General features: G+C 40.9%; 1 protein-coding gene across 2 annotated transcripts in view; it reads right to left on the bottom strand.

Annotated features, from left to right (window-relative positions):
- The window catches only part of EPC1 (enhancer of polycomb homolog 1), a 113948-nt gene extending 89272 nt beyond the window's left edge, over positions 1-24676 (bottom strand). Inside the window, exons 1-2 of one of the 2 annotated variants that reach the window (XM_030550201.1) lie at positions 24557-24676; positions 23770-24128 (exon numbers count right to left, since the gene is read on the bottom strand). The gene's annotated coding sequence lies outside the window, so the exon portion shown is untranslated. The remainder of the gene's footprint in view (positions 1-23769; positions 24129-24556) is intronic. The other variant, XM_030550202.1, reaches the window with a different exon arrangement.
- Between the last annotated feature and the right edge of the window lie 349 nt (positions 24677-25025).

Below are 25025 nucleotides of genomic sequence, written 5' to 3'. Positions count from 1 at the left end.
CCCTTCTCTTTATCAACTGGGAGGCAACTACAGGTCAATCAAGTTCAACTGAGAAAGGGTTACCAAGGTAGCATTTAGAATCAGCTGAGGGGGAGCTACCTGAGGTTAATTAGTATCAGCTGATTCCAACTTGGGGCTGCCTGAGACCTTTTTTAAACCCTTCCCTAGGAGGAAGGAGGAGGGAGAGAAGAGAAAGAAGGTGCCCTGTTGCCAGGAGTGTAGGAGCAGCAAGACAGCAAGCCTCACCAGGAGGAGAGGCAGTACTCTTTCCCACAAGGGAGTAAAAATACTCTAAACAAGATTGGTGGAGATACGTGGAGCAGTCTTCCCCTGTGTCCCAAGGGGGACCGCATTACTCAAACCTGTCTCACCAGGGCTAAAAGCAGCAGAGGCTGGGGAGACTGAGAAGGTGCCTTGCCACACATGGTGTCAGGGGTGGGATGTGAGTGAGACTTCATGGCAAGCCGTCTCGGGGCGGGGTAAAACACGCCCCCCCCCCCAAAAAAAAACCAAACAAAATGGAGGATGTAGTGAAGGCATTGGTGCCGGCCACTGCGGCCCAACAAGAAGCTACCAGGGTGCAGATAGCTACCCAGCAGGAGGCAGTGCGAATACAGCAGCAGACAAATCAATTATTGATGAGCCAAGCGGCTCAGGATCGAGCCACCCTGCATGAGGTTGTGAACTAGCTAAAGGCCCTGACCACCCTAATGCACGGTCCCTATGGGACTCGGCCCCTGCGGGCAAGCCACTACTTACAGAAGATGACGATCGATGATGACGTGGTGGCATATCTCCTTGCATTTGAGAGAATGGCCCAGCGGGAGGCCTGGCCCCAAGACCAGTGGGCCAGTATCCTGGCTCCTTTTCTCTGTTAGGAGGCACAGAAAGCGTATTTTGATATGACAACAGAAGCAGCTTCAGATTACTCCCAGCAAAAGGCAGAGATCCTGGCGAGGTCTGGCATGACGACAGCTATAAGGGCGCAGCGGTTCCATCAGTGGAAATAGCGAGTCAACAAAGCCCCGAGGTCCCAGCTGTTTGACCTGATCCATCTAGCCAGGAAGTGGCTGTGCCCTGAGACCCACCGGCCGGAGGAAGTCGTGGAAACCATAGTTGTGGACAGGTACATGAGAGGGCTACCGCCGGACATACGAGGATGGGTCAGTCAAAATGATCCCTCCTCCTATGATGAGCTAGTTGCCCTCATAGAGAGACATCTAGCAGCGCAGGAACTTTCTTGGAGCACCGAGGAAGGGAGGCGCCGGAATAGGAGGCAAGTCTATGTAACAAGGGCCTGAGTTGCTGTAGCTCCGGGCCGAACTATGGAGGGGAGGAAGGAGGCTGAAGAGCAGCCAGAGTACTCGGAGGGACTTGGGGACTGGGAGAGAAAGACTCGGGGGTTAAGGCCTCGCAGCCCAAAAAATAGGGGGCTGCCCTGAGCAGGATACCGATGTTATGCATGTGGAGAGACAGGGCATATAGCTGCGCAATGCCCAAACCTAGAGGAGCCCATGCAATGCGACCTGGGAAATCTAGAAGAGCCATGTGACCTGATAAATCTAGGAGGGGTAGCGATGGTCCCTCATAGATATACTAGGCCAGTTAAAATGAACAGTATAAAGACCACTGCGTTGGTAGACTCAGGAAGTGCAGTCACGCTGGTCTGGGAAAGCTGGTCGAGTATGATAAACTATCCCAGGCCAAGCGCACAGGGATATCCTGTGTCCATGGGGATGTCAATTACTACCCGACCATCCCAGTAAAAATAGAGGTCCTGGGAAACCCCACTAAGGTGATGGTGGGGGTGGTCCCGAAACTCCCCCACCCAGTCCTTATAGGACGAGACTTCCCAGGGTTTGGCATTCTACTTCCTGAAGGGGAGTCAGAAGAAGACAGTAACCCAGAGAGCAATGGGATGGCCTCGATAGTTAGCAACCTCTCGGCCTTCCATGAATTTGCCGAGGATTTGTTCTCGCCCCCTGGGAAGACCAGGAAGACTCGGCAAGAAAGGAGGGCAGATAAGAGGAGGAGAAAGAGAATCTTGACTCAGAACCAGAAGTCTATACTCGTAGGGGAAAGAGTTGGCCCGACTGACAAGGGAACTAGGCAGGAGGTCAGTGAGCCAGCAGCCGGACCCAGTTCCCCAGGGACCTTCCTCATGGGGGAGGGGGAAATAGAACCCCCTGAGTTTGAGCAAATTGGACCTTCACTAGAGAATTTTGGACGGGATCAGGCCAATGATCCAGTATATAATAATATTTGCAAAGAAGTAGTTGAGGTGAATGGGGTCCCTTTGGAAGGAAGAGCCCAGGGCCATATTATATGATCAGGAAGGATCTGCTACACAGAGTAGTCCGTATCCAGGAGCAAGTCGTGGAACAGCTCCTAGTGCCACAGAAACATCAGAGGGGAGTGATGGAGCTAGCCCACAGCCATCTGTTCGGGGGACATCTAGGGGTAGATAAAATCCTGGATCAAATTCTGCAGAGGTTTTTTTGGCCTGGAATATATGCGGCGGTCCGACGATATTGTGCCTCCTGTCTGGAATGCCAATTACATGGGCCCTGACCACGTTTAAGGGCACCTTTGGTACCTCTGCTGATTATTGAAGTCCTCTTTGAGTGAATAGCTAGTAGGGCCGCTAGAAAAATCAGCCCGAGGCCATCTGCACATACTGGTGGTGCTAGATTATGCCAACCGGTACCCTGAGGTCATTCCCCTACAGAACACTACATCCAAGACCATAGCTAAAGAATTAATCCAAATTTTTGCTAGAGTGGGAATACCCAAAGAGATCCTGATGGATCAAGGAACCCCCTTTATGTCTAAATTAATGAAGGACTTATGTTCAATGCTCTACATACGGACCCTAAAGACATCAGTCTACCATCCGCAGACCGATGGCCTCGTCGAGCGTTTTAATAGAACATTGAAGAACATGATACGAAAGGTGGTGAGCCAGGATGGGAAGAACTGGGACACCCTGCTACCATAACTAATGTTTGCAATAAGGGAGGTACCTCAGACTTCAACTGGGTTCTCTCCATTCGAACTGTTATATGGTCGCCATCCCCACGGCATACTGGACATTGCCAAAGAAAGCTGGGAAGAACAGCCGAACCCAGGGAAAAACCTCATCGAGCATGCGTTGCAGATGAAAGACAGGATAGCCCAAGTCACCCCATAGTGTGGGAACACATGGAGAGGGCACAAGGGGCCCAACAAACATACTACAATCCCAAGCGACGATCTGAAAATTCCAGGTGGGAGATCGGGTAATGGTGCTCATACCCACAGCGGAGAGCAAGCTCCTGGCCAGATGGCAGGGGCCATATGAGATAATAGAAGCCATTGGAGAGGTCGATTACAAGGTCTGACAGCCCCGACGCTGGAAGCTGAAACAAGTCTATCATATAAACCTGTTGAAACCTTGGCAAGACAGAGAAGCTCATATGGTCACTCTAGGGACACCTCCTCCCGAGAGCAACCCGCCTGGCCGAGTGGGAATATCCCCAGAATTGACCCCTGACCAACGAAGTGAGGTGATCAACATGATCAAATGCAACCAGGACGTGTTCTCAGAAAAGTCAGGCAGGACAACTGAGGTTCACCATCACATCCTCACAGAGCCTGGAGTGAAGGTGAATGTCAAGCCATACTGGATCCCGGAGGTGAATAGAGAAGAGATCAAGACAGAAGTCAGGAAAATGTTGAAGTTAGGGTCATTGAAGAGTCTCACAGCCAATGGTCAAGCCCAGCGGTCCTAGTACCTAAACCAGATGGCAATATGAGGTTTTGCAATGACTTCTGGAAACTGAATGAGTTGTCCCAATTTGATGCATATCCTATACCCCGGATAGATGAGTTAATTGACCGACTGGGGAAAGCACGATTTTTGTCCACCCTTGACCTGATTAAGGGCTTGGCTACACTTGAAACTTCAAAGCGCTGCCGCGAGAGTGCTGCCGTGGCAGCGCTTTGAAGTGTGAGTGTGGTCGCAGCGCCAGCGCTGGGAGAGAGCTCTCCCAGCACTGCACGTACTCCACTTCCTCATGGGGATTAGCTTGCAGTGCTGGGAGCCGTGCTCCCAGCGCTGCGGCACTGTTTACACTGGCGCTTTACAGCGCTGTATCTTGCAGCGCTCAGGGGGGTGTTTTTTTCACACCCATAAGCGAGAAAGTTGCAGCGCTGTAAAGCACCAGTGTAGCCAAGACCTAAGGGTTATTGGCAAATTCCCTTGGCCAAGGCTGAAAAAGGGAAGACGGCTTTTTCAACACCAGAGGGACTGTATCAATACACTGTCCTCCCTTTTGGTTTACATGAGGCTCCTGCAACTTTCCAACGGCTCATAGACAAACTGTTGCGTCCACATGGCAAGTATGCAGCCGCCTGTCTTGATGACGTCATTATACATAGTCCAGATTGGGAAACGCACTTGGGGAAGGTGGAAGCAGTCCTGGACACCTTGAGGAAGGCGGGGCTGACTGCAAATCCCTCCTAATGCGCAATTGGGCTAGCAGAAGCCAAATACCTGGGGTATATAGTGGGGAGAGGCATGGTGAAGCCCCAACTCAACAAGCTAGAGGCAATACAGAAGTGGCCCCGACCAGTCTGGAAGAAACAGGTCAGAACATTCCTGGGGCTGGTTGGGTACTACAGGCGGTTCATCCCCCACTTCGCCACCAGGGCATGCCTGCTAACAGACCTAACGAAAGACCGTGGCCTGGACATAGTAAGATGGTCTAGTGCGGCTGAGGAGGCTTTTGCAGATCTGCAGACTGCCGTTTGCACTGATCCAGGGCTGGTAGCTCCAGACTGGGAGAAAGAGTCTATCTTGCAAACGGATGCCTCTGAGGTTGGGCTGGGAGCGGTTCTTTCACAAATGGTTGGAGCAGAAGAACACCCAGTCCTGTTCCTCAGTAGGAAACTCCTGCCCAGGGAATGTAAATATGCCGTAGTAGAGAAGGAATGCCTGGCTGTAAAGTGGGCTGTAGAAAGCCTATGCTACTATCTACTCGGATGGAGGTTTACCCTTGTCACAGACCATGCCCCTCTGAAGTGGATGCACCAAAACAAAGAGAAAAATGCGAGAGTGACAAGGTGGTTCCTGTCGCTACAATCCTTCCACTTCAGAGTACAACACAGGTCCGGAATCAAGCATGGCAATGCGGATGGCCTTTCAAGGGTACACTGTTTACCAACCCAATAGCCCAACCCTGTAGTGTTGAGTGGAGGAGGAGGGGAATATGTGATAAACTCAGGACAAACAGCTGCAAGGGAGGGGTAGGAATCAGTCCCAGAGGGTTAAAAGGCCCTCCTCCTTATCAACTGGGAGGCAACTACAGGTCAATCAGGTTCAACTGAGAAAGGGTTACCAAGGTAGCATTTAGAATCAGCTGAGGAGGGAGCTGAGGTTAATTAGTATCAGCTGATTCCAACTTAGGGCTGCCTGAGACCTTTTCTGAACCCTTCCCTAGGAGGGGGGAGAGCAGAGAGAGAAGGAGCCCTGCTGCCAGGAGTGTAGGAGCAGCAAGACAGCGTGCCTCACCAGGAGGAGAGGCAGTACTCTCTCCCACAAGGGAGTAAAAATACTCTAAACAAGAGTGGTAGAGATATGGGGAGCAGACTTCCCCTGTGTCCCAAGGGGGACTGCATTACCCAAACCTGTCTCACCAGGGCTAAAAGCAGCAGAGGCTGGGGAGACTGAGAAGGTGCCTTGCCACATCCAGGAAAATTATTTTCTGCTGCAAACAAATGAAAACTATTAATCCTCAAGTTACTGAAAATCAGTTGATGAATGTCAATCTTTTAAAACTATAACTTACATGATAATTCTGATATTGGAAAAACAAAGATCACAAAATTATGTGACGTATACTGAAATTCAGGATTTCTGCTCTGAGCAGATTATAGCACGGAAATGTATGAAAAACCATTCAGAGGCAGCATTTACAGTAGAGGTGGTTTGAGGTTCAATGATAATATATAGCAACATTTAAAATGTTGCCATTTCTGGAGACTTCAATGTACATAAAATAGGAATTGCCATACTGATACAGATATTTCACTCATCTATCCAGAAAACAGACCCTCCCCCATCCCCATCATTAGTTCAGGTGTACTTTGAAAAATGTGAACATCTGCAGCTGTTTCACTTAGAAATTCAAGATGTCTAATTAAATTATCATACAAAAGGGGATAAAAATTATCCTTATCTTTTGCCTACTTGTTTATTGATAAGCTAAAGTAAAAACAGCAGCAAGGAAAAGGAAATGGACATGTCTGATCCCATTACACTATAGCTTGTTTTGTTCAGCAAAGGAATAACAGAAGTGAATAGTAATGTGATATTTAAAAGTATAAGTGCTTGGTTTTCATTTGTCTTTGAAGTAGGGACTATTCTATACATAACTATTTATGTATTATATTCAAGGGCTTTCATTGTCTTTGTATGGTATTTTTAGGTGGTCCAAAAATCATTATTGTACTTTTAAGAGCTAATCATCATGGTATAGAGTTCTCTCTGTTTGGAAAATTAAGTTACTGGCATATTTTTCAAGAAGCAAAGCTCCTTGGTGTTGGTGGTGGTATCTTTTAGCACTAAACTTTCTCATCTGCAAAGACGTTTTTTATTAAAAATGAGAGATGATACATATCTGTTGCCCATGCCATATCCATCGGAAATTGAAAGTCACCACCACCTCTATGTCGCTGTGTTGTAGTAACAGAGGACAAAGATTTGAACTGTGAAATATGGGTCACTTGGTAAACAAATAACAATTACTGAGACACTGACAGCATAAGTATACTTCAAAGGTATGATGGACAACAAGTTTTCCTGATTTGCTCTGATAAAATGTCAAGGGTGCAACTGATAACAGATTTTAAAAACGTAGTAAACAGTGTGTACATCATATCAGTTGATGTAAAAAAGCCTAAGACATTATTAATTAGAATAACAGAAAGGTTGCTTTTACTCATTCTTTAATGAATGCTTTAAAATGCAAGAAAAAAATGAAACTTCGTTCTCTGGTATTGGTTTTTGAACTGGACAGAATGACAGTAGTAGAGAGCTGATAGAAATTTCTTGATGAACACTATAGCAGTTTTCATTGTCCATTGGAGGAACAGCTTCCAGTAGCTAGTCTGAAAATGTGCATTAAATTTATACACAGTACTTCAGGATTTAGACTCTCTCTACTATCTAAGTGTAAACGAAGCAAGTGTAGTAGAACCTCAGGGTTGCAAACGCCAGAGTTACAAACTGACTGGCCAATCGCACACTTCATTTGGAACCAGAAGTACACAATCATGCAGCAGCAGAGACAAAAAAATTTTTTAAAAAGCAAATATAGTACAGTACTGTGTTAAACAAACTAATAAAAAAATAAAGGGAAAGTTTAAAAAAATTGACAAGGTAAGAAAACTGTTTATGTGCTTATTTCATTTAAATTAAAGTTAAAAGCATAGTAAAGTTTCAAAGCTATATTAAGTCAATGTTCAGGTGCAGACTTTTGAAAGAACAACCATAACATTTTGTTCAGAGTTACGAACATTTCAGAGTTACAAACAACCTCCATTCTTGAGGTGTTCATAATTCTGAGTTCCTACTGTACTCTGATTATAATAATCTCACTAACTCAACTGTGGAGCAGTTTTTTCAGTCTTTCTACCATTGAAATCAGTTTAACAAGAGATAGTGGCTAGTGGCATTTTGCAGCCAAAATGAAGGAAGAAAGAATACGGAGGTAATTTAATTTTTTTAGAAAAATATGCAGATTGCTTTAAAATGGCAAAGGAGTGTATATGTGGGGAAAGGCATGATTTAAAAAATATAGGTTGATAAATATGGTATATTCTCTATATAGTTATATTACTATAAAATAACCTGTGGAGTTATACCCTTCTTTCCTGTTTGTCTACAATAACAACTTACTCTTGGCATTTGAAATTGCTCAGTAACTGATCTGACTCCTGACGGAACCATGTGCATGTATCTTCCTTCTCTTTCAGTTTTGCTTGTACTTTATCAACACAATGAAAGCAGCAGTTTGAAATGTTGCCCTTTTCTAAACAAATTTAAAAGCTGAAAAACAACAACAATATGCTCTATGTACTATTCAGATTGTCCTCAATTTTATAGTAATGCAGGCACAATTTGAGGCTTCTGTCTTCCTCTGTGGTCTGGTGTCCAAATATTTAAGTCAGTTAATTAAGAATATTTCAAAAGTAATCTTTATGAAAATTAAAATAATTTGTACAGTGCTTTGAAGATGTCAGGGATAGAAATGTCAAGTATACCTAATCGTATATTGAAAAGAACAAGGTTCATGTTGAGCTGTTAAGGGAGCACATCCTGCAGTTAGGTCTGTGCAAACGGGTCCACCCACGCATATCATGTTACAGGATCTGGCCTTAGGTTAGTATACCTAAAACTCAACCTGATATTATATTTATGTTTGCAACTTCTGTATAGTACAGTCCTTCCCTTCCCCAAGACATCTGTTTTACTGGAAATCCTGGGTGATGAAGGAAAAACGTTTTTCACATGAAGACTGATTTGACTTCTAAGTGTTTATAATAGTGAAAATAATGTTTTGGAAAGTTATAAAAATACTTTTGACAGATTCCTTTTGTTAATAAGAACTGTGCAGATTAATATTTAGATACAGTAGCACAAAACAAGTCTCTCTGGAGCTAGAAAGATTTTCACAGCTGAACTTTCCAACATGAGTTGTGTAATCCAGACACTTTCCAACTAGTGTTCATCAGGTGCAGCAGTCTTCAGGTTCTAGTTACACTATGGTTGTGTGTAAAGGATACGTAGATGAAGCTTTGGACTTCATTTTCTACATGTTATACTCTTGCTTCATCAAAAATATATATTATGGGAATATAAAGGTTTTTGTGACAACTATTTTAGCTACAACAAATCTTTCAAAAAGCATTACTGTTTAAGCTTTTTATATTGAAACTGCATTTTTTTTCCTCCAGTCTGATTGTTGATCGGGATAATATCAAGAAGACTATTGTAATTTTGTAAAAATGTTAAACAATTTCTCTGCTCTAACTCGCAGGAAAATTTGCACCTTAAGTCAGGAGCTACTTTTTTGTAATAGTACAACTACTACTAATATAATAGTACTTAGCATTTTAAATGTTCATACAGTAGAACCTCAGAGTTATGAACTGACTGGTCAGCCATACACCTCATTTGGAACCTGAAGTATGCAATCAGGCAGCAGCAGAGCCAAAAACAAACAAAAAATGCAAGTACAGTACTGTGTTAAACATAAACTACTAAAAACAAGATAGGTGTCAGAGGACATGACACCGAAGTTTCTTCAGTTCTTCACTTTAATAAATTTCCCTATTTTATAAGCAAGCAAATAGATGGTTATAGGAATAAGCTTGGAAGCATAATGGTATAGCCATGGCACAAGCAGGTGCAACTCCCAGTGAATTTTATCCTGTGGATGTCATTTCTGTAGATTGAGCTTAAATGCAGTTGTTGCTGATCTGTTCTAAGAAAATGAAAAGGTCTAAAATCATCTGAAAGTTGATTCTATTCTAGAGTCTTTGGTTTTAAGTTGATTAACACAGTAGTTGACTTAGCTAAATCGTCACTTCCCTGTTTTTCAGCCATAAATTCAATACCTCATAGCTATAGGAAGAAAATAATTTCCATCACAGAGAGTTTTAGAACTCTAATACACTACTTTCTTAGTTGCTTTAGTGCAAATAAATGAAATGAATTTAATCATGTCTTGGATTGTTATGAGAGTCTATCCTTTAAACAGGGATAGAATCTTCCATAGAATCACAGAAGTTAGTTTGACATATTCGTGTCTTCAGCTCTTGTCTCAGAAAATGACAAGAAAAGTTGTTTGGCCTTTACAACTGAAATTAGTGTTTGTCAGTGTAGTGAACACACATGCATTAGTGTGTTATAGAACTTCCTATTAATTGTAGAGTAAATTGGCTATGCTTCTGGAAATTGATTTAAAAAAAGGGGGGGTGGGAATATTAAAGGAAGAAAAAAGGTTTTTCTGAAGGCATTTTTATGTAGAAAATCAGATTATAAATCTCTGTACATCTCATTATCATTGCTTAACACATTCAATTGGTAGAGATATCATTTTGAAGCCAAAACTGCTTGACACCTTTCAGAAATGCAGAGCAGCTATAACACCTTTACAAAATGAGAGGCTCAGAAGTGTTAAATATTAAAATCCCAATAGAATCTTTTCAACAGAGTAAGAAATTAAGTTGGCTGCTATTCTAATAAGGAAAAGTTTACTAGAAATGCCTGTGAAATCAGCAGTGTTGTTGAAATGGATTGTCTCACAGGACTGTAGAGGAGAGACATAAAATGTTAATTTCCCCAAATAAAACCCAAAGATTTAAAAACTAGCCACCAGTGGCCAGTTCAAGATTTTTACATTTAAAGTTAATTTTTACAGGATATCATAATACAGCTAAACTATTGTACTGCACATTAGATAATGCTAACAAAAAACAGGCAGAAATTAAATAGTTGAGGTGAATAATAATATATCAATACTATTGCACAAAAACAATGAAAAGAAGAAAATGGAAGCTATATATGCTTCAGACTTAAGGCAAATTTCTTTTTATCATATGTGTAAATTAAAATGTTTATAACCTTTAACAAAATATTACACTTCTGAAGTGCACTGTATAAATTGAAGGTTTATTATTTCCTTTTGTGTTGCTTACGTATCTTTAAAGAACATTTTTTAAAAAAAATAATAATTTTCTTTAGTTTCAGCATCAAGGCTGAATGGGGTCATAGGCAACATTTTTTTCCATATGTAATATTATGTGAAAGGTCACAGGCAACATATTTTTCCAAACAAGTAAAAGAGGGCATTGTGTGTTTGTTTTAATAAAGTAATCTTACTTTGTAAAATTGGTTGAGTCATAATCATATATACCCAGCTGTAAAACTCAGCATCCTGAGGCAAACAGCCTTAAAATAAACTCAGAATAAATCAGGTTTATTGCAAAGTAGGATGTTAAGAACATGAGCTACATCTGACAGTTTATGCCATTGGGCTCTATTCCAGGAGAAAGTGGGTAGAGCCACTGTTGACCTATTTCTTAATCCATAAGTAACTGAAAGCATCTTGAGGAGTAGAGGAAGGCCACTGGCAGCATTCTCCCTTTCCAGCAATAGCAAGGATCTCAGGGGAGGTGCTGGTGGTCTATTTGTCCCCACAGCCAAAAGGAATCATACAGGAGGCACAGCTGGTTCATTCCCTTTTAATAAAAGGATAGCTATCTTATACACAACATTGATTCCTTTCCCCCCCTTGCAACTAGAGTTGGACTTTTTTTACCACTTTTAGTTCACTCAAAACATCTATTTGATGTCTGAAGATTTTTTCTGAACATTCTGTGATGCATAAACTTCATACTTACTGTTTATTTAGCATTTGAATGAACAAGTTTTTCCTATGAGTATGGAAGAATAGTAACTGAGGAACTCCGAATGCTAAGAATGGCTGTTGCAGAGATAATAAGAACAACTGAGAATGGAGGCAAAGGCCTCAACATTACTATATCATCATGAGATTTTTAAGACAAAAAAAAAATCACATCGCTAGATTCATGAAAAATTTTCAAGTGATAAACCATGATTAATGGACTTTCTGCTTTATTGCCACACTCCTCAATCCCCTCCTCCAGAAACCAATGTTAGGTATTTCTTAACTCATTGGTTTAGACATCTTCCCTAGTAATTTATTCCATAAATTTATCCTTTGGATTAAGCAGTTCTCTATTTACTTGCACTTTCTTAATTTTAGATGGGTTGGATTCTGTTAATTCCTTTTAGCCTTTTCATGAGGTTAAAAAAGCATTCTCTTTATTTTGACTTTTATGATCTCTTTTGTAATTTGGAAAACTTCTATTTAATAACTTTATTCTTTTCTTTTCCAATAACTGTATAAGCAACTTTGCATTTGTATTCTTCCTTCCACTGAAGGATCTCTAAGTGCTTTACAAACATTGAGCTCATCTTCACAACTTTCCTGTGAGGTAGTGAAGTATTATCTGCAATTTTTACAGATGAGAAAGCTGAGATATAGGTGGGTAAGAGACTTGTCCAGGGTCGCACGGAAGTGCTTGGCAGAGAGTCAGAACTGGAACTTAGGTCTGCTTACTCTTAGTTCTATGTTTTAGTTCATCTTCTCCTTTAATAACCCAACTTGCTCAGTCTTCCATCTAAACTTAATTCAGTGCCTTGCAAGAGGTCCACTTCCTAGACACTACAGTGCTAATAAGCGATGGTCACATAAACACCACCCTACACCAGAAACCTACTGACTGCTATACTTACCTACAAGCCTCCAGCTTCTATCTAGACCACATCACATGATCCATTGTCTACAGCCAAGCTCTTAAACTACAACTGCATTTTCTTCAATCCTTCAGACAGAGACAAACACCTAAAGGATCTCTATCAAGCACTCTTAAAACTATAGTACCCACTTGGTGAAGTGAAGCAACAGATTGACAGAGCCAGAAGGGTACCCAGAAGTCACCTACTACAAGACAGGCCCAACAAAGAATACACACCACATAACAAAAACATGAACCCAAGAACCAAACCTGCAACAAACTCCAGTGCCAACTCTGTCCACATATCTATTCAAGGGACTCCATTATGGGACCTAATCACATCAGCCACACCATCAGGGGCTCGTTCACCTGCACATCTACTAATGTGATATATGCCATCATGTGCCAGCAATGCCCCTCTGACATGTACATTGGCCAAACCGAACAGTCTCTATGCAAAAGAATAAATGGACACAAATCTGACAGCAGGAATTAAAACATTCAAAAACCAGTAGGTGAACACTTCAATTTCCTTGGTCAATAACAGACCTAAAAGTTGTCATTCTTCAACAAAAAAAATTTCAAAAACAGACTCCAACGTGAAACTGCAGAACTGGAATTAATTTGCAAATTGGACACCATCAAATTAGGCCTGAATAAAGACTGGGAGTGATTGGGACATTACAAAACCTAAATTTCCCCCATACTAATTTCCTCCTACTGTTACTCACATCTTCTTGTCAACTGTTTGAAATGGGCCACTCCCATTACCACTACAAAAGTGATTTTTCCTCCCTTGGTATCCTACTGTTAATTGAATTGTCTTGTTAGACTGACCTCCCACTTGGTAAGGCAACTCCCATCTTTTAATGTGCTGTGTATTTATACCTACTACTGTATTTTCTACTTCATGCATCTGATGAAGTGGGTTCTAGCCCACAAAAGCTTATGGCCAAATACGTTTGTCTCTAAGGTGCCACAAGGACTCCTTGTTGTTTGTATCAAAACTTAAGTTATTCATACCTGTTATCTTTGCTACTCTCTCTCACCAAGGCTGTGATACACTTTCTGAAGTTTGTTCATATACCATAAACACAGCAATATCGATGGGATCTAATAAGTGCATACTGTTTCTCCCACTATACAATTAAAAAAAAACCCAACCACCACCAATTTTGCCTTTTACTGCTGCTTTGTACTTGGCTGAAGATTTTAATAACTCTTCCACAATAACTCCTTTTCTGATCAGTATGCTGGATGATTAGTTTTTCACTCCTTGACCAAATTTTATATATTTTAACTCTGATCTAAATTTATCTGCTGGTTCAGTGACCAAAAGACCAGTTTTTGAATCTGTTTTCCCCCAATCCCCACATTTGCTTAGCCTTCAGCATGAGTTCTTAGTTTCAGTTCTGTAATTCATAATAGTTTTATATTATGAACAGACAGGGGTGGCTCTAGGCATTTTGCCGCCCCAAGCACGGCAGGCAGGCTGCCTTCGGCGGCTTGCCTGCAGAGGGTCTGCTGGTTTTCCGTGGCTTCGGCGGACCTCCCGCAGGCGTGCCGCCGAAGGCAGCCTGCCTGCCGCCCTCACAGCGACCGGCAGAGCGCCCCTAGTGGCTTGCCACCCCAAGCATGCGCTTGGGTTTCTGGTGCCTGGAGCCGCCCCTGTGAACAGAGGTATTAAAGCATACCCTTGATATTTTTAACTTTTAACCTCTTTCTACCCTGAACTGTGTCTATGGCTGTCATAAACAGATAAGTAAGAGTTAATAGAACAGAAGTAGTTCATATTTCTTTTGCCTGGAAAGGGTTAACAAGATCAGTGAGCCTGGCTGTCACCTGACCAGAGGACCAATCAGGGGACAGGATACTTTCAAAATCTTGAGGGACGGAAGTTTTTGTGTGTGCTGTTAGTGTTTGGTTGTTGTTCACTCTGGGGGCTCAGAAGGACCAGACGTGCAACCAGGTTTCTCTCCAATCTCCCTGATACAGGTTCTTTTAGATTCATAATAGTAAATACTAGGTGATAAGGCGAGTTAGGCTTATGTTTGTTTTCTTTATTTGCAAATGTGTATTTGGCTGGGAGGAATTCAAATGTGTATTTGGCTGAAAGGATTTTAATTTGTACTTGTATACTTAGGCTGGGAGGGTGTTCCCAGTGTCTATAGCTGAAAGACCCTGTACCTATTCCATTTTAAATTCACAAAGATAATTTTTACTGGCTTTTCTTTCTTTAATTAAAAGCTTTTCTTGTTTAAGAACCTGATTGGTTTTTTATTCTGGTGAGACCCCAGGGGACTGGGTCTGGATCCACCAAGGAATTGGTGGGGAGAAAGGAGGGAAGGGGAAGAGAAAGGTGAATTTTCTCTCTGTGTTAGGATTACTTTCTCTCTCAGGGAGAGTCTGGGAGGGGGAGAGAGAAGGAGGGGGGAAGGTGGATTTTCCTCTCTGTTTTAAGATTCAAGGAGTTTGAATCATAGTGATCTTCCAGGGTAACCCAGGGAGGGGAAGCCTGGGAGAGGCAATGGTAAGGGAAAGGGTTTACTTTCCTTGTGTTAAGATCCAGAGGGACTGGGTCTTGGGGGTCCCCGGGCAAGGTTTTGTGGGGACCAGAGTGTACCAGGCACTGGAATTCCTGGTTGGTGGCAGCGCTACAAGTACTAAGCTGGTAACTGAGCTTAGAGGAATTCATGCTGGTACCCCATCTTTTGGACGCTAAGATTGAGAGTGGGGATTGTACCATGACAATGGCTACATAGTGTCTTTCTCCTAAGCTTGTTTTCTGTTTAACGCCTCACTTTATTACTTCACGTCATAACCCTCTACCTTAGCCATTAGTCTCTGACATGTTTGCGTCTTTTTAATCCTAAGAAATCTTATCCAAGTCCAGTGAATTAAATAACATCTAAGGTTTTTGTTTTTATTGCTTCCTAGATGATGCACGTTATTAGGATCTGGTGTTGTCTGCATTAAGTTCATTTGATTCCCCTTCTCCCCACCCCTGCCATATGCATCTAAAAAATTAATATAAAAATAAGCAGATTCAAAATGTAATAAAGTTCCAGTTAACAAGAGTATCAAATGTGTATGGTACCTGCATGCAGGAACTGCTTCAATGACAACCACAATAATCTAATCTATTTTTACACTTAGATTTTTACAATTTATTTCAGGCTGCACTTTCCACAAAAAATTTATATGACCATTTTTTACTTGTAAATTGAGCATATTTGATATATAAACATGAAACCCTATAATGCCATATTTAGTCACTTTCCAGAGTGGAACCCCCTTAAACGGTTTATAGACCATGGCTGAGCCACATCTGTCTCCTTATCTCAAGGCTGAACATCTTTAGAGAACTCCTAAAATCCGTGCATTCTCAAAAATCTCCAATGCAGCCCTCCCCAGCACCTTTTTTACCACCTCCATACCAGTTTTCAAACTAGGAAACCAGAACTGCATGCTGTACTCCAAATGAATTCTAAGTGCACCATTATCTGCATGGATATACAGTAAGTATGGTCTTGTGTATACACAAAACCTTGTGTACTCCGTAGCAAGTCAGACCTAAGGCCATGTCTACATTATTGAATTTACAGCTCTCCTGTCAGCATAATAAAACCACCTCAACAACCTGCGGAAGCTATGTCAGCAGGAGAAGCTCTCCCACAGACATAATGTTGACTTATGCTGGCAAAACTTGTCTCTCTCAGGAATGTGTGTTTTTTCCCCACACACTTGAGTGACATAAGTTTTGCTGACGTAAGTGGTAGTATAGACATGGTCTTATACTATGGCAAGGAAAGAAAGCTACGCTTAAGTGAAAAAAGATCTTTTAAATTAAATATAAAAATGAATAATACAGTCAGTATAGTAGCCTCTTATATTCAGTTATGTTACTTTGTTTTCATGTTCTCTGTTCCTGAGAAGCAAATATTTGTTTTTTTGTACTGACAATCTGGAACTGTATTGTAGAAGTTGGTGATGGTGCGGAAGCTGGGAGTTTTTTGATAGCTGGGATGGAGACAGTTTAGGACTCTGAGGACCCAAGAAAGCATGTGAGATAGTTTTCTTTTCTGGAATAATCCTTAGCAGGATGTTTCTACTAAAAAGATCAGCAGTGAAATAAATAAAATGTAAGAATGTAAGAACTTAATCTAACACCTGTAGGCTTCAGAGTTCATATCTCACAGAAGAATGCGGCAACTTACATCTCTCAAAATTATTGTTTCAGGTTGTCTGCAGACTCAAAGATACTACTGGATTTGTTTATGCTCAATTCATGTTTTGAAGCTTATTTTCATAACCATAAATGCTAAAACATTTTTTTTTAAATAATAAAAGCTTGGTTTTGGAGATGAGTTATGTGACAAAGATGGATTTGTGGCAGTAGAATCATGGAATATACAGGGACAGGGCCCTGTTTATACATGCTAGCTGATAGTTTGTAATAAAATTAAGGTAGAGGCACACTAATTCCCTAATTTACTTCAGTATTTCATCTATTGTATTGTATTACAATACACTGTCAGCAAAAGCAACAAGGAGTCCTTGTGGCAACTTAGAGACTAAAATTTATTTGGGCATAAGCTTTTGTGGCTAGAACTCACTTCATCAGATGCATGGAGCGAAAAATACAGTAAGCAGTATAAATATTACAGCACATGAAAAGATGGGAGTTGCCTTACCAAGTGGAGAGTCAATGCTAACGAGGCCAATGCAATCAAGGTGGACGTTGCCCATTTCTAACAGTTGAGCATGACAGAAATTATCTAAAATTCCTCTGCCTTTTATGGGGAGCCCACAAAAATATGATGAAAGTGAATATTCAAATATCTCTAGACACTCAGAGAATGCCAGAGTGCCTTTTTAGGGCTTTTGGAATTGGGACAAATATTAGGAAAAGAGGACCTTGATACCTTTTTAACCTCCTCTGCACTGAACCCCTCTTCTCAAATCTTCCCTGAAGGAAATGTAGATTTCCCCTGAGCCTTTTCTTGCTCTTTTCTCTCCTGGACCTGCACCAAGGGGGAGAAGATTGATCAGCTCCAATAATACATAGGAGGGGCTTTTTAAGAGGGCATTTTCACAAACCAGTCCCTGAGCTTGAAGATTCAGCGATTGAAATGCACCACTATACACTATCAGGAGGTCACCTCTGTCTGGAAGGATGAGTCTTCTTCCTTAGAACAAGTGGAGTAGGTCTGCAAGCCACCCCGGAAGTATCCCAGGCAGGGTTATCACTACCAGACAACTCCTCTCTCTTGGCCTTAAAGACTTTGCGGATGATGAGGAATGGAGAAGAGGGAAGGCATATCCTCATGCCATCAACCAGCTGATCACAAAGGAATCCTGGAGTCAGCAGTTCCAAATCCAGCTATCTGTTACAGTAGGAGTTGATCATTTAGATTGGACATGCATACAGCCAGAGATGACAAACGTAATTATTGCTATCCACTAGAAAACTTCTTTATGGAACTTCCATTTGGCTGGGTGGTTCTAAGTGCAGTTGAGCCAGTAAGCGTGGATAGTGAGGTATACAAAGTGCCTTCAAAGATCTGTAGTTTCTCTCTGCTCAGTAATACAGTAGGATGGTCTACTTCAGGAGGTGCTGGTTCTTGGTACCTCATAGGTGATTCAAAAAGACTACTACAACCATATTGTCCAATCCCATCAGGACATGTTGCCTTGTCGATTGCCTCAAAGAATGTCTGACTGCCCAGAGTTATAATAAATTGATATGAAACATCATTATTTGTGAGGCCAGGCCCCTGAAATAATCTTATGGGAGAGTTAGTACTCCATCTCCTCAGGCTGGCACTGGAGTTGATGGCAAGTTGCAGGGTAAAGGAAAATTGTACAGGAGGTACTCTTTTAGGAAATTAGAACTGTCCAGCCACCAGGTCAGAGATATCTTCACTGACATGGGGACTTCAGTTTGATTTCATTGGTGGTTTGAAGCAACAGGAGGAACTGTTGCAGGAGCTGAGAGCCACTGACACCAGGACATCAGGTCTTGGCAACACACCATAGTTTCCAGAAGGCACATGTAATTCCTGATAGGTGTGTGTCTCATATGCTGATAGGCCCAGATCTGCATCTTTAGCTATTTAATCCCTCCTGGAGATGGCAGCACTTTTCTGTTATTTGTGGTTATCACTGCTCGAGATGGGTGAACCTTTGGGAAAGGATCAAGAAGCTCTTGTTCTGATTCATTATGAGCTTCAAATGAGCAAAAAGATTTATTTAACACCTCATTGGCCTCCTGGAGGAACTGGACTCACATGAGCAAGTCACCCAGATAAGGGATTATGCAGTTGATATTACTGCCTTCATCCTGAACAAGGTCCAGGAGGCAGAGGCATGCCCAATGGTAATGCAATATGATTCACTGAAGCACAGCTGTCTGACTGAGAACCTGAAGAAACTCGGATGATCTGGAGCTATGATGATGTGTAGATGCACTCCCTTGAAGTCAGTGGATGCCAAGAATTCCTCATCATTGGTCACTGCCAGCATGAATCACAAATTTTATATTAAGCCATTAATTGGTTATGAATTTGTTAAACCATATCAAATCTAGAATAACCACAAATAATTGGACCTCTTGTGGGCTACAAAATATCTCGAGTAGATCACTTTGCCCAACAGGTCTAGGGAGAAAGGTGTGATGGATCCAATCTAGAGAAGATGGGACAAGGTTTCAGCTACTTCAGCTCTCGTCTAGTCTGATGAAAGTGGAGGATAACTATTAAGTAGTGCTCGTGAACTACTCAAAAGGATCTATGCATCCAGTCTGATGCTGGAGCAGACGTGCAGGAAATCTTTCCTCCTAGGATCTGCAATTCTGAGGCAAGAGAAAATAGGTTCTAAGTATGTCCTCCTTTACCCAAAGTTAGGATAAGATTCCAGTCTGAAGTCTGTCTTTCAAAAGGACTACTTGTTGGCGCTTGTCACTGTTGGACATTAGGTAAACTGGAGAACACTAGTGAAGAAACATCTTCTGTGAGACAAGGAAGAAGCAGAAATGGAGTCTTGCTCAAGTGGCTTCATAGAGTAGGGAGAGAGGTTTCTTTTTCTGAAAACTGTTGAGAGTGAAATCAAGGAGTCTTGGAATGGACCCTTAAGAGCCAAGAGTCTGAGCTGTGAGGACATGTCCTCTCTCCAAGGAAGAACCCAGAAAACTGGGTGAGGTAGCACCGAGGAAGTCAGGATGCTGGCTCTTACCTGAATGGAGTCTTGGGTCATGTTGTTTGCCACTAGAAGACACCTGGAGAGGTTCCTATGAGCCAAATTTTGGGAGATGGTGGAGAGATCCCAGTCAAATTGACTTTGTTAAGCTGAGCTCAGAGATTCTTGTCCAACATAGTCTCAAGAAACTCTCTGAAGAGAACTGAGGAGGTGGCTGTAGGTGCAGAAGATCAGGGCCCTCTCTTAGGCTATTTTGTGGGAAGAAGTATTGAATAAGAAGGGCATTCTCACAAAGACGGAGCAACAAGGCTGGATAAGCCTCACTAAACTAAGTTCTGGGCCCCCACTGAATGGAAAGAGGGCAAAAGAAGAAACAAAGATCCCTTTCCTGCATCTTTACTTGGAATTCATCCTCCTCACTGTCCCCTTGCTGGCTTCACTGAGGCAGTTATTAGTCCTACTGGGCTGGGAAGAATGGAGCATTCATCTAGTTCCCACCTGTAAGCATTCCTTTGACCCAAAAATCAGGACTGTCCCTATAAAATCAGCACATCTGGTCACCCTAGGGATAGCTTAATGGTTTGAGCATTGGCCTACTAGGTTGTGAGTTTAATCCTTGAGGGGGGCCATTTAGGGAACTGGAGTGTGTAAAAAAAAAACAAAACACAACAACAAAAACACACCTGTCTGGGGATTTGTCCTGCTTTGAGCAGGGGATTGGACTAGATGACCTCCTGAGGTCCCTTCCAACCCTGATATTCTATGTCTTCAAGTCAACATTGGGCATGGCCACACTATGGACTGAAGCAGGCAGAACTTTCTTCTTTTGCCTGCTTCTGCTCTGTGATGAATCATAGCCTGGCTGAGGTAAACTGGAGCATCTCTGCTGTCATCCTGGCAGGAAACAACTGGGGACTCAAGCCAGGAGAAGGAGGATTAGATCCAAAATCCTCCAGCAGCACTCCTTGCCTGTCTCACAAAAGGAGGAACAGCCAATGTCTGCAAGGGCAGAAGCCACACCTCAGAAAACTCATCATGAAATATAATATAGATAATACAGTAGAAAGCTGATATATTGACTTTTTTGTTAAATGCAGTTGCTGGTGGTAAGTAGAATGAAATTTGCCCATTTTTGGAGTGTAAGTTAAGATTTCATTTAAATAAAAAAAAGTTAAGTTTCTAACTTTTCTGAAGGTGACCAGATGGCATACAGTTGTCCTCTTTCTACAGCTATAAACAACAGAGATATAAATTGCCTGTATTTATCTCAACAGAGTGCTAACTCTAAAATCTGCCACTATTTGCATTAGTTCTACTTCTCAAAATGGCTATATATTTAGAAGTTCTGGAAGGCAGTAATATCCACACCCTTCCAAAAGCTTTGTGTATTTTGAGAATTGGCAGCAAGTATGAGGAATTTTTTGGTTACAGACTTACTGATTATTTGTCAATGGTTGATTTGTTACATGCACAGTTATAAAAAAGATTCTTGAATGAAATTACATTTAGTAAATTTCTACTGCAGTCTACACATGATGCAAATGAGTCACTTATAAAGTCATCTCAAAATGTCCATTGTATATTACTAAAACGATGGTGCAACTGTATTATTTACAGGATGATTCATAATCACTTTTCACTGATGCAAGAACAATAAATAACTCTGCTTCTGCTGATCTCTGGGAGCAAAAAGGCCATCTACAGGTGAGGTCTAAATGATGCAAAGTACCAACAATCTTTACTAGTTCAGAAGGCCCAGAACAGATTAGTGCAGCCTAAAAACAGAGTATTGTATCTAGGGAGGCTAAAAGATGCACTGATACAATATTCTGATTTCCAGCCTCTGCCAGTGGGGCATTTTTGAAGCCTTGACTGCTGCGTAAAGCTGACTTTTCCTGGCAGAAGCTCCAGGGGAGCACAACTGTTTGACCCCTGCTCACCATCTCCTGGGATGCACATGTCCCCACTGAGCAAAGGTTCAGACTGCACTTCCCTGAGCCAACCAGTTAGGTTGCTTTGTTTAAACTGTCCATGTGTAAATTATAATCACAGGGATGGTCTAGACAGTATTTGATCCAGCCATGAGAGCAGGAGACTGGACTCGATGACCTCTTGAGGTCCCTTCCGTCCTAGAATCTATAAGTTTCCCCCCAAATTAAATATCTAAATATATTCAGATTATTGGAAAAGACATTTGGTAAGTAAATGTGTTTTAAATATGCATTTAGACCTTTAGAAAAAAGTTTAGAGGATCAGTAAAATACTGGTTAGAGGGACAAACAGACTTCATTCTAGAAGATATATTTGATAAAAGTATTTCTGATGCAACAATTTTATAATTTGTAAATGTGACAAGGATCAAAATTATTATTTAAAACTGTATATACAAAGCATGTGCATAAGTCAAGTTATAAACGGTCAATTACACAAAAATACTCCATATAAATAGGCAAATTCCTTAAAAAAAATCTTTATTGTTCTCCACACTTAAATGTATTGGTTAACCTGTTGAGTTTTCTAGGCTGTGTTCGGATTATTTCAAACCCAAACAATGAACTAGTGTTTTTTAAACATGTTATTTTGCTTTAAAGTATACATATCTAAGGCCTGACTGTATCTTCCCACTGAGCTTTTAATTTTCTTATAAGCACAATACAGAGGTTTGCAGATAACAATGCATGTCTTTTGTGCCCTATAAAGATTTGGCTATTTACAGTCTTTTCTGTAGTATAAGAAAAAATTAAATGTAATGTTTTTGTCTACTCTTGCTCTAATTACAAAATAGAAATTAAACAAAGCAAAAAAAAACCCATAAATGCATCTGTTTCAGAATTTGGAAGAAAACTATTGTAGGTTTTACATTCCATATAGAAAATATGGACATTGAAGTAACAAGGGGCCCAAGCCCTTATTCATGAACAATCAAACTCCGGAAGACCTCACTAGAAGATTTGCATGTGCAAGGAATAGAGAAATAGGGCCCTTAATATTTAACTATCAGCTATGAAAATAATGTTTAACTTCACAACTGGCAGACAGTGGACTACTATCACTGTAAATTTATACCAAAACCTTCCCCAAAGTATGTATATGTAAAATGATTTCAAAGATTTTCATTTGAAGCCACTGCAAGATCATTTTAGGGGTGGGGCTAAAATCTTATTGAAGAAAAGAAAATTGATCTAGAGAGAGGATTAAAAAAAAAACCCTCCCTTTTCTCATTACACAAAAACGCAAGAGGCTGTGACAAAATGTTTGTTCCGATCCCTACTTCACCCAATATTTAAATAACACAGTTTAACGATCCGCTCCGACTAAAGTGCTCCACTTTGATAAAAGAAAATGAAAAGATACAATAGATCAAATCTTGCCCCACCTTCTCCCCCACCCCCCTTTCTCTTAGTGAAACGGACATACATTGTTTAAGAGCACCACAGCGCCACCAACACAGATCAATGCAAAACAAAAAAGATCTCCCACCGTGTGAAAAAAAATGCGCCTAGAAAAATGCCAAAAATTACAAAATGTCTCCCAAATGCACCTTCTCGGAGAAAAACAAGACATCTCTGTGAAGTGTGGCTAAATAGGAGCCTTTGTATAAATATGGCTTTAAGCTGAGTGCTGTAAGAGAGCTCATTTTCAGATAAAAAGGCCACTGTTTAGAAACAGACATAACAGGGTTTATATTAAGTTATGTCAGTCTCCACCTTCATATATCAAGGGCAGTTTTTTTCCCCTGTAGTTTGAATCAAAGTAATCCATCAAGAGCTATCAGAAACGGCATAATAAACTAGTTTAGCTACAGCCACAAGAAATATATTAAGATAATATATCCCTATATAAATTAGCCAATCCATTATATTTATAAATTGTGTGTAGATAGATATAGATATAGCGATGCATTTATCACTCCGTACAAAACAAGTCCATCTTAAAAATATTTGAGTTCTCATACACTTCGCAATAATTGAAGTGCCGTTTGTGCTTCAAATATATTAAACCTTGAAGACGGAAACAAAACTGATTGTCTTTTAATTGTCGAAATTAACTGGACAACGTAGGGTGAAATACGCACGAGATCAAAGGTAAAGAAAAACACAAAGATACATTTTGTTCAGTAACATAACGAAAATCCTTTATAGTAGATATTAATCGCAAAAATGTAGCAACAAATATTTTAATTTTTTTTTTTTACAAACTTACCTTTAGAAGCGGCAGAGATGATAGTCCTTGCAAAATGACTGTAACAATATAGGCTGTATACTTGTTCTACTACAAACAGCCATCTCCATGCAGCAAAGCGATATCCAAACATCTTTAGAATATTTTGTAAATAGAAAGTGGTACTTTCTTCCATGATCGCTGGTTGAATTAAGAGGTTTTCCTGAGGCTCTGTAGGCGTTTGGAAAAATCGGAGAAATATCCAAAAAAGATTAAAAGCAGCAGGAGCCAGAAGACTCTGGGGTTAACAACTTTGTAATGGCAAACAGGCGTGTTCTGATTGGTTAGGAGGGCAGTGTCCCTACAGTCTGCACTATCCCCCGCTCTCCCCCTTCTGCAGCCTGGAAAAAAAAATGCAGTGTGCCATTTTACACTTGAATTTTAAACACACAGCCAACAAAATCACCAAAGTTTATGCTTGATATTTAGTGACAATGCAAAACAAGAAGTTCTTTCAAGAGTCTACATTGCTATTTCAGTAAAAAACTCTTTAAAAAGCCCACAGAAATAATTCAGTCCTTTTCAGCCAGAGGCTTTGCCATTTTTCCGTCTACTTCCCTTAAGCAAGTTTTTACCAAGAGACACATTAATCAACATTTTTCAGACATCTCATGCAATTTTAAAATAAATATATCAACATTATTATGGTTTAATAATATTACAGAATCTAAGAAAGCCAGTCATGCCTGAAACAAAATCCATGACTCCTTGATATTGGAAGGCTTACATCCCAGAGAATATTCAGTTTTTTACAAATCTAAATACCTACCTTATAAAAGAACTAAAATAATATTAATTTCAACAGATACATCCATTATGGCAGGAATAGTTTTTCCATAAATACTGTTTAAAAACCCCTCCTTTAACTGACTGACAGAATTTTACCATGCTGCCCACAAACAAAATGGCTGTGGCACTGAGTTTTTCGGATCCTCCCACTGTGCCTCCCCTTGGCCTCAAGGAAGTGGTAGAAATCCAAAATAAAATCAATACTAAAAGTACAATGCATAGTCTAAACTGCATATGACACCATTAGGCATCCTGGACGGTGAGGAATATTTACAAATGTCCTAATTTCTCAGGGATTTTTATTGTTTTAAAAGGGAATCAATCACTGGACGTTTCCACAACTGTGTTATTTGAACTTCCTGCTTTACATATTTATAAAGTCTTTCACCTATTTTGGCAGGCTTTCAAATTAAGTGGGTTGGGAAATTTGATGCTGTGGCTCTTTAGCT

Source organism: Gopherus evgoodei, chromosome 2 (assembly GCF_007399415.2).
Source record: "Gopherus evgoodei ecotype Sinaloan lineage chromosome 2, rGopEvg1_v1.p, whole genome shotgun sequence".
Lineage (NCBI taxonomy): Eukaryota > Metazoa > Chordata > Testudines > Testudinidae > Gopherus > Gopherus evgoodei.
Note: the sequence above shows the minus strand (reverse complement) of the source record. Positions and strands in the feature narration are given on the sequence as shown.